Genomic DNA, 9,500 nt, shown 5'->3' with positions numbered 1-9,500 from the left:
AAAAAGCAAAGGAGAAAAGGAAAGATATAAGCATCTGAATGCAGAGTTCCAAAGAATAGCAAGGAGAGATAAGAAAGCCTTCCTCAGTGATCAATGCAAAGAAATAGAGGAAAAGAATAGAATGGGAAAGACTAGAGATCTCTTCAAGAAAATTAGAGATACCAAGGGAACATTTCATGCAAAGATGGGCACAATAAATGACAGAAATGGTATGGACCTAACAGAAGCAGAAAATTTTAAGAAGAGGTGGCAAGAATACACAAAGAACTGTACCAAAAAGATCTTCAGTACCCAGATAATCGTGGTGGTATGATCACTCACCTAGTGTCAGACACCCTGGATTACAAAGTCAATTGGGCCTTAGGAAGCATCACTATGAACAAAGCTAGTGGAGGTGATGGAATTTCAGTTGAGCTATTTCAAAACTTAAAAGATGATGCTGTTAAAGTGCTGCACTCAGTATGCCAGCAAATTTGGAATACTCAGCAGTGGCCACAGGAATGGAAAAATTTCAGTTTTCATTCCAATCCCAAAGAAAGGCAATGCCAAAGAATGCTCAAACTACCACACAATTGCACTCATCTTACAGGCTAGCAAAGTAATGCTCAAAATTCTTCAAGCCAGTCTTCAACTGTACATGAACCATGAACTTCCAGATGTTCAAGCTGGATTTAGAAAAGGTAGAGGAACCAGAGATTAAATTGCCAACTTCCGTTGGATCATCAAAAAAGCAAGAGAGTTCCAGAAAACATCTACTTCTGCTTATTGACTATACCAAAGCTTTTGCTGTGTGAACTGTGGAAAATTCTGAAATAGGTGGGAATACAAGACCACCTGACCTGCCTCTTGAGAAACCTAAATGCAGCTCAGGAAGCAACAGTTAGAACTGGACATGGAACAACAGATTGGTTCCAAATAGGGAAAGGAGTATGTCAAGGCTGTGTATTGTCACCCTGCTTGTTTAACTTCTATACAGAGTACATCATGAGAAACGCTGGGCTGGATGAAGCACAAACTGGAATCAAGATTGCCGGGAGAAATATCAATAATCTCAGATATGCAGATGACAGCACCCTTATGGCAGAAAGTGAAGAAGAACTAAAAAGCCTCTTGATGAAAGTGAAAGAAGACAGTGAAAAAGTTGGCTTAAAGCTCAACATTCAGAAAACTAAGATAATGGCATCTCGTCCCATCATTCATGGCAAATAGATGGGCAAACAGTGGAAACAGTGGCTGACTTTTATTTTGGGGGGCTCCAAAATCACTGCAGATGGTGACTGAAGCCATGAAATTAAAAGACACTTGCTCCTTGGAAGAAAAGTTATGACCAACCAAGACAGCATATTAAAAAGCATAGACATTACTTTGCCAACAAAGGTCCATCTAGTCAAAATTCTAGTTTTTCCAGTAGTCATATATGGATGTGAGAGTTGGACTATAAAGAAAGCTGAGCACCAAAGAATTGATGCTTTTGAACTGTGGTGTTGGAGAAGACTCTTGAGAGTCCCATGGACTGCAAGGAGATCCAGCCAGTCCATCCTAAAGGAAATCAGTCCTGAATATTCGTTGGAAGGACTGATGCTGAAGCTGAAACTCCAGTACTTTGGCCACCTCATGAGAAGAACTGACTCATTTGAGAAGACCCTGATGCTGGGAAAGATTGATGGCGGGAGGATAAGGGGATGACAGAGGATGAGATGGTTGAATGGCATCACCAACTCAATGGACATGAGTTCGAGTAAACTCTGGGAGTTGGTGATAGACAGGGAGGCCTGGCGTGCTGCAGTCCATGGGGTCACAAAGAGTCGGACATGACTGAGTGACTGAACTGAACTGAACAAGTCCCTTGTGAAACTAAATAAGAAAATATGACTTTTTCTTGAAAATATAGCATAGTGCTAAGTCAAGAGAGCATAAGAGTCTTCTTCCTAAACCATGACTCAGATCCCTGAAAACAAAGTCATTTACTGGTAACATTCAGTACATGCCTACAAAAATGATGCAATTTTAAGTCACTCTTTTGCATTGGAAAAATCCCTGATGCTGGGAAAGGTTGAGAGCAGGAGGAGAAGAGGGTGACAGATGATGAGTTGTTTGGTTGGCATCACCTACTCAATGGACGTGAGTTTGAGCAAACTCCAGGAGATGGTGAAGGACAGGCAAGCCTGGCATTCTGCAGTCCATGGGGTTGCAAAGAGTCAGACAGGACTGAGTGAGTGAACAACAACAGCAAGGCTCAGGATAGAAAATGCCTACACACAAACCACATAAACACGAAGATAATGAGTACTGTAAAACTCCATATGCTGATAAATCCAGGGCACAGTGGGAACTGTTAGTATCATTAACTAAAAAAGTTAAGGAGAGCTATCAGGCAGTCCGTATGAATTCGCTATTTGGGCAGCAAATGTAAGCAAAGAAATAGTTTATCTCCTGGGAGAATTTCTAGTGCCCATGTTGGCCACATGGAAATCATAGGGTCTCCTTCTTTACACCTGCATTTCATCCTCTCTGATACCCCGTAAGATGGGTGGAAGAGTACTTGTATTCCCCAACTTTCTCTGTGGCATTTTTGTAAGCACTCTTGGTAGAGGGAGATACATACTATCAAATACTACAGAATTACATCTGACAAAGCTCTTCTCTGCTACTCAGAACTTGTTCATGATCAGACTTCATACGATATCTGTCACATCTAGGTTTTTCATTTCTCCCTTTGAACCCTCTAAATATTGTACAGTTGAGTAATCAAAACATTTCATTGAGTTTTTTTTTTTTTACAGAATTGAATTTGCAATGAAATTAGGACAGAATCTCTTTTGATTCCTAATTTATCTTTCCTGTGTTTAGTTGGAGGCCACCCAGACTTTTTCTAACATATGATGCTTCAAATGAGATATGGTAACAGTTACACACTAGTGTGTATAAAATAGGTAAACTATAAGGGCCTATTATATAGCACAGGGAACTATATTCAGTATCTTGTAATAACCTATACTGGGAAAGAATCTGAAAAGACTATATATAGTCATATATATATATATATACATATATATGATCCTTCTATATATATATATAGTCTTTCTGTAGTGATTCAGTTATACATATATATAACTGAATTATGTGTTGTACACCTAAAACATTATAAATCAACTATGCTTCCATTTTTTAATAAAATGAGATATGGTAAAATATAAAATTTAGAAGGAATTTTTCACCTAGATGAATGGGACATGGTGAGAAGAGACAATGAAGAGTCAAAGAGAAAGTCAGTACTTCTCTGTCTTCTGGGAGGGTGTCAGCAGTGACCCAGGACACGCTTAGCTCTTCCTTCTCTCAGTCCTTTTTTTGCCTCCCTGGCTCTTCCCATGCCTGACTCCTCTCTCTAACAGACTCGGCTCCCAGATCGCCTCCCAGCAAGACATCTCACTTTCCACTCAGTAGAACCCTCCCCAAGTCCTCCATCCATCTATAACCCAGCCCATTTAGCCCTTCACTGTTCTGCTCACTCACCTGTTTACTTGCTTATTGCTATTTACCAGCACATCTGCTTTTTTTCCTTCCCATTTCTCTAGGTATAGTTGACACACAGCACTGTATGAGTTTAAGGTATACAGCCTAATTATTTGACTTATATACATCATGAAATAATGACCACAGTAAGTTTAGTGAACATCCATCATCTCATATAGATACAAAATAAAAGCAACAGGAAAAAAATATTTTTCCTTACGATGAGAACTCTTTAAGATTTACTCTCAGCCACGTCCACCTGGGGCTTCCTACGTAGTGCTAGTGGCTAAGAACCTGCTGGCCAATGCAAGGGCCGTAAGAGGCACGAGTTCAAGTTCAGTCCCTGAGTCAGGAAGATCCCTTGGCAGAGGGGAGGCCATGGCAACCCACTCCAGTATTCTTGCCTGGAGACTGCCACGGACAGGGGAGCCTGGCAGGCTATAATTCATAGGGGCACACAGAGTCAGACACAAGAGAAATAATTATCACTCATGCACAGTAGCACACGTGCGTGCAGTTTCATATGTAACATACAGCAGTGTTAACTGTTTCAGTCATGTTGTACATCACACCCCCCATACTTATTTGTCTCATAACTGAAAGTCTGTACCTTTTGACCATCTTCATCCAATTCCCCCTCAGCACACCTGTTTATTATTTATTTCTTTATTTTCTGAGTCCTCTGACTAAAACATGAGTTCTTTTAGGGCAGGATTTTACCTGTTTTATTCACCTCCACTTTCGTGTCACTAAAAAGAATATCTAACACGTTTGAGATGTACCAGGCATTTTTGCTGAGTGAAGAATAAGAAGGCTCTGTGCTTCCTCCAGAGAAAAGTGCTCTTTCCCCATCCTCACTTCCCTCAGGATGTTCCTTACCTACCCAGCCTTGACACTTCTCTCTCACCCGTTTTTCCTGCTCCAGCTCAAACGCTGTGAAGTCCCCTCCCCCTCCCTACACACCACAACCCCCACCCCGCCTCCTTCCCCCACGCCAACCGCCACCCCTGCTATCACGCCTCCTCACATCCTATCTCTGCGAATTTGTTAGCGTATTAATATCCCTGCTCTTCCAATCGCCAACTCAGTGATCTCAAGTAAAATGATTTAACAGCTTTGTGTCTCAGCTTCCTCATCTCAAAATGGGAGAAAACAGAAACAGAAAATGACTATAGCCACTGTCAAGATCACGTGGGAAATTCTGTAAAACACTCGAAAAAGCCTGAACATCACTAAATGCTAAATATTCATAATAATTCTTATCCCCACATATTTGAACGCATCATTGAACTGCTACCTTTTATTTTAAAACCTCAAATGTGTTTGCTTTCTGTTTCTTCACATAGTATCTAGCGTGTCATGCCCACTTATTAAGCAAGTGAACAAAAGTGGTTGTCTGATTCAACTTAATAAAGGGAAACAGAAATAATGAAGTAACCAAGTCAGTAAGATATTTTGTTCACTCAAAGATATGTACCTTGTATTCTTGAAATTTTGATGAAGAAAGATCGGTGCTTAAAATTCTGTACTTTCAGCAAGAAATTAAACTTAGATTTTGACATATTCTCAGATACTGTCTGCTTGAAAGTGAACAGGCTTCAAATTTGTCAAAGTCTTGGTCACTTCTTTTCTCTCATAAGCAATGTTTTATCAGTATTAGCTGGAAAGGAACTGGAAACCTTGTCTTCTATTGGACTCTATCCTAAATGATAATTCACGGGGCTTCCTAGGTCGCACTCATGGTGAAGAACCAGCCTGCCAATGCAGGCAATATGAGAGATGCAGTTCGATCCCTGGGTCAGGAAGATCGCCTGGTGGAGGGCATGGCATGTCACTCCAGTATTCTTGCCTGGAGAATCCCATGGACAGAGGAGCCTGGCAGGCTACTGTCCATAGCGTTGCAAAGAGTCAGACACCACTAAAGCGACTTAGCACACAGGCATGCAAATGGTAATTCACAGATCCTTTTGATTGTTGTCCAGACAATAGAAAATAAAATCAAGAAAAAAAATTAAGCAATAATCAAACTTAGAGAATGAACTTATGGTTGTGGGGGAGATGGGGGAAGAATGAGGGGGAAGGAATAGTTCAGGAGTTTGGGATGGACATACACACACTGCTATATTTAAAATGGATAACCGAAACAGGGAACTCTGCTCAGAGTTATGTGTCAGTCTGGATGGGAGGGGAGTTTGGGGGAAAATGAATACATGTATATGTAAGGCTGAGTCCCTTTGCTGTCCACCTGAAGCTGTCACAACATTGTTAATTGGTTATACTACAATATAAAATGAAAAGTTTTTAAAAAATAAAACATTGATACTAATTTTTATCTTAAATGAATGTAAGTGAATAGCAGATGAAATTAATAAATACTAGGGGAAAAGAACCAAATTCCACCAGCACACATTTCTTGGACTTCATGAGGAATGTGTCACTGGCTTCCCTTCTTTATCCTATATGATCCCAACAAATTAAGCTTTTCCAACTGGCAAGTTCTTACTGCTGATGTAATGTTGCCTGTCCCTGGACAGCTGAGCTCAGCAGCTCTAGTTCCATTTTTCCTTTCCAAAGAATAGCTAAAGAAACATTCTTTGGATAAGTGTAATATGTTTGCTACGTTACAAGAAATTTTGTTCACATTTTCCTCTATAGCTCTGTTTATTGCCCCATTATTTCTATCGATTTGATTTATTTGGGGCCAGGTGCAAATTTTAATAAAAAGAAAAAAGTTCAGACCAGCCCAGAGCAGTCTAAAGGAGGCTTATAGATCTAATGTTCCAGAAAAGACACTTTCATTTCATGTATGCACGGAGTTTAATCCACCGTTCAGACCTCGATTGATGGATTGATTTTTAATATGAGAGGGTTTTCCCTCTTCCTCCTCCTCCTTTCTCTTCTCCTTTTTTTCTCCTCTCATTCTCTCCCTCCTCCTCCCTGCCAGCCTCCCTCCCCTCCACCTCCCTCTTCTTGACTAGTAAATAGATAATGTATTTAAATGATACAAAGGATAATTCTTTGATAAGTTTGTTTTTAAAGAAACTGAGGCAATAATATATACAACGCTGTTACTTTATCCTGACAGTGTATCATGGACATTCCTCAAAGTCAATACTAAAACCTACCACATTATTTTCAATACCAGCAAAATATTCTATAGTATGGGTAGGCACAATTTTTCAACCAATCTCTAGATGAATGGTCAGGTCGCTTTCAGCTTTATTTTCCACTATCAAGATGAAATTTAGTATTTTTTAATGTATGTCTTTATATTCAGGTACTTTTGGTTTTATAGGGTAGAATAAAAAATGTAAGACAAATGGATTAAAAGATAACATATATATTTATATAGATCTCTATAGTAACATTTTCATAGAGGTATAGATACTGCCATAACTTTGTCTTTTAAAATATCATTTTAACATTCCATTTTCTGATTTTTTCCCTGAAATTCATGAAAGAACATTGTGTGAGCTTTGTCCACCATGCAAATGATCATATTTATAGACTCAGTTGTAGTTGATAGCATCAGTAGAACAAAGTTTTACTAATCACATTTGTATTTAGATCATTTTACAAAGATTCCTTTGTTCCTGAATTTGTATAATAAACCAAGTCTATCAAGGTGTTTTTTTTTTTTTTTTGCTTATTCTCAAATATAGTCTAGATATTGAGTCCGCATTTTTTTTTTTTTTAGTGCTATATACAAGGTGGCTCAGATGGTAAAGAACCCTCCTGTAATTCAGGAGACCAGGGTTTGATCCCTGGTTTGGGAAGATCCCTGGAGAAGGAAATGGCAACCCACTCCAGTATTCTTGCCTGGAGAATCCCATGGCCAGAGGAGCCTGGTGGGCTCTAGTCCATGGGGTTGCAAAGAGTTGAACATGACTGAGTGACAAACACTTTCACTTTATGCACTTTTGCTATAATATAAAATATACATCGTGGGCCTATTCTGAAATAAAGGTGAGAATTGTTTTCTACTTTTTGGCTCTGAACCAATGGTTTATTGGCTAACTTCTCAGAGTTTTTTATCTTGAAAATGTGTCCGCTTGACATAGAATAATTTTTAATAAGAAAAAGTCTAGGATCTCGAAAAGACCATCTCTTTTGTATTCACTGATCATCAACATGTATCATTTCATCTAATTCATAATAACCTATAAGATATGTATTTATAGATAAGGGAACTGAGACTGGAAAAGGTTAAGTAACTTGTTCAATGCCTCACAGCAAGTAAGTAGCAAAACCCAGATTTTACTCCATTATCTGTCTGATTTTGAGTCCATCCTCTTTACACAAACATGCCCCTAGTTTCCTGTTTAACTTGACACATTGACCATCACCTGTTTCGGTCCCAACCTTTTTTCTTTTCTTAGTTTTAAGTTACACGTCCATCTTAGCAGCCAGTGGTCAATGGTGAAGGTGCCATCGACTAGAGTATTTCTACATAACTGGCATGCAATTTTGACTTAATGAACTGAGCCCTCTTGTCCACTCTTGGAGAAGAAAGAGGATGTTTCAGGGCCAGTTAAGCTCATCCTTCTGAGGCTGACATTTTTCCCAGATGATGGCTGCTGGTAGGACTACTTTCCATGGAACATATATCAGCCTCAGTCTTCATCCTCCTGTTACTGAAGATCTTTTCTACACCAGCATGTTAAAGCTACTCAGTAAACACTAAATCAGTCTCATGTGAAATGCTTGCTAGATGAACACTTTTCTCCCTTTTGTTTCTTTAACCCTAAGGCGTATCTGGGAAACTAATACCATTTATCTTTGAGACTTCCAAAAGACACGCTGAAAAGTACCTCAGATCTCTCCTATTTAATAAGCTGTTAATGAGGGGAGGGTTAGTGACATGGTTCTAGTCCTTATTGTATTAAATTAAGGTTCTACTTGAATAACTTCTTCACTGATAATTCTAGAAATTTTTCACCAGTGGAGAATTTAAGGAAGAGTTTCTTTATTTTAAGAGACAACACATTCTCTCCCTTGGATGGTCGTGAAATACACAGCCTGTTATAGTTTAATATGTAAAATCGTCAAAAGGATTTTTTTTTTTACTTAATATGCCACCATGTATATAATTCTTGAATTGGGTAATAGTATTTTCCTCTTTCTCATAGCAGTAGGTTTTTTTTTTTTTTTTTTTAATATGGACATACATGAAAACACAGACATTGTTTTTTTTAAAAAAAATAATACAGGAAGAGGACTAACTCAGATAAGTTTGGGATGAAAATCTTGGAGTAGAGCGATAGAGATAGATGGTCTTGTAAATGGCAGGAAATCTTTCTCCCAATTCTTTGATTGCCATCCAAGTCTTTGGGGAGGAAATAAAGCATCAGACAGAACCCGTAGTATGGCACGTTGAGTTTAAGGCTGAATCACTGCCTGCTAGTCCCTTCCCCAGCATCACAACCCCTCTTTGACAAGATGGACTGACCATTAACCAAGGCTGTGAAGCAAGCCCGGAGGATACCTGAAGCTGATGCCAAGCCAGGGCGCCCTGGGCGCCAAGCGAAGCGGCTAAAACCACAGACGTGCTGCAAGTGACTTCTCGCCCCTGGACGCTGCCCGATGAGCACAAGCTCTCACACAAGTCTGCCCAGAGAAGGGCATTCCCATAGCTGCACGCACCCAGGCTAAACTGTGCACACTCACACCCCAAAATCAGAACGCAGAGGGTCTGACACCCCTGATGCGCTTTCCGCAGAGCAAGCAAGCGCTTCCCTTCTTTTTCCCGTCTTCCAAGTTGCCAACCCTGGGACTGGGTGGCACGTGGGTGCGACTCGAGCCTTCCCCGTGTTGCCCTGGGACCCTGGGGGGGGGGCTCCCGCGTGCCCAAGAGAAGCCCAAACAACCCGCGCTGCCTCGACGTTCCCAAAGAGGACAAAGGGGGTCCGCATCCCAGTAAAGAATCGGCAGCCTGCAAGGAGAGGGGCCCCAGGGCCAGCCGAGAGTGCCCCCGGGGAGCGTCCCAG

At 40.3% G+C, this 9,500-nt stretch overlaps 1 protein-coding gene across 3 annotated transcripts in view; it reads right to left on the bottom strand.

Moving 5' to 3' along the window:
• TMEM26 (transmembrane protein 26) overlaps nucleotides 1–9,500 on the bottom strand; it is a 65,169-nt gene that overhangs the window by 54,778 nt on the left and 891 nt on the right. The gene's annotated exons all lie outside the window — the stretch shown is intronic.

This window comes from Bison bison, unplaced genomic scaffold, assembly GCF_000754665.1.
Source record: "Bison bison bison isolate TAMUID 2011002044 unplaced genomic scaffold, Bison_UMD1.0 scf7180017864380, whole genome shotgun sequence".
Taxonomy (NCBI): domain Eukaryota; kingdom Metazoa; phylum Chordata; class Mammalia; order Artiodactyla; family Bovidae; genus Bison; species Bison bison.
This window is presented reverse-complemented; position numbering and strand designations above follow the sequence as displayed.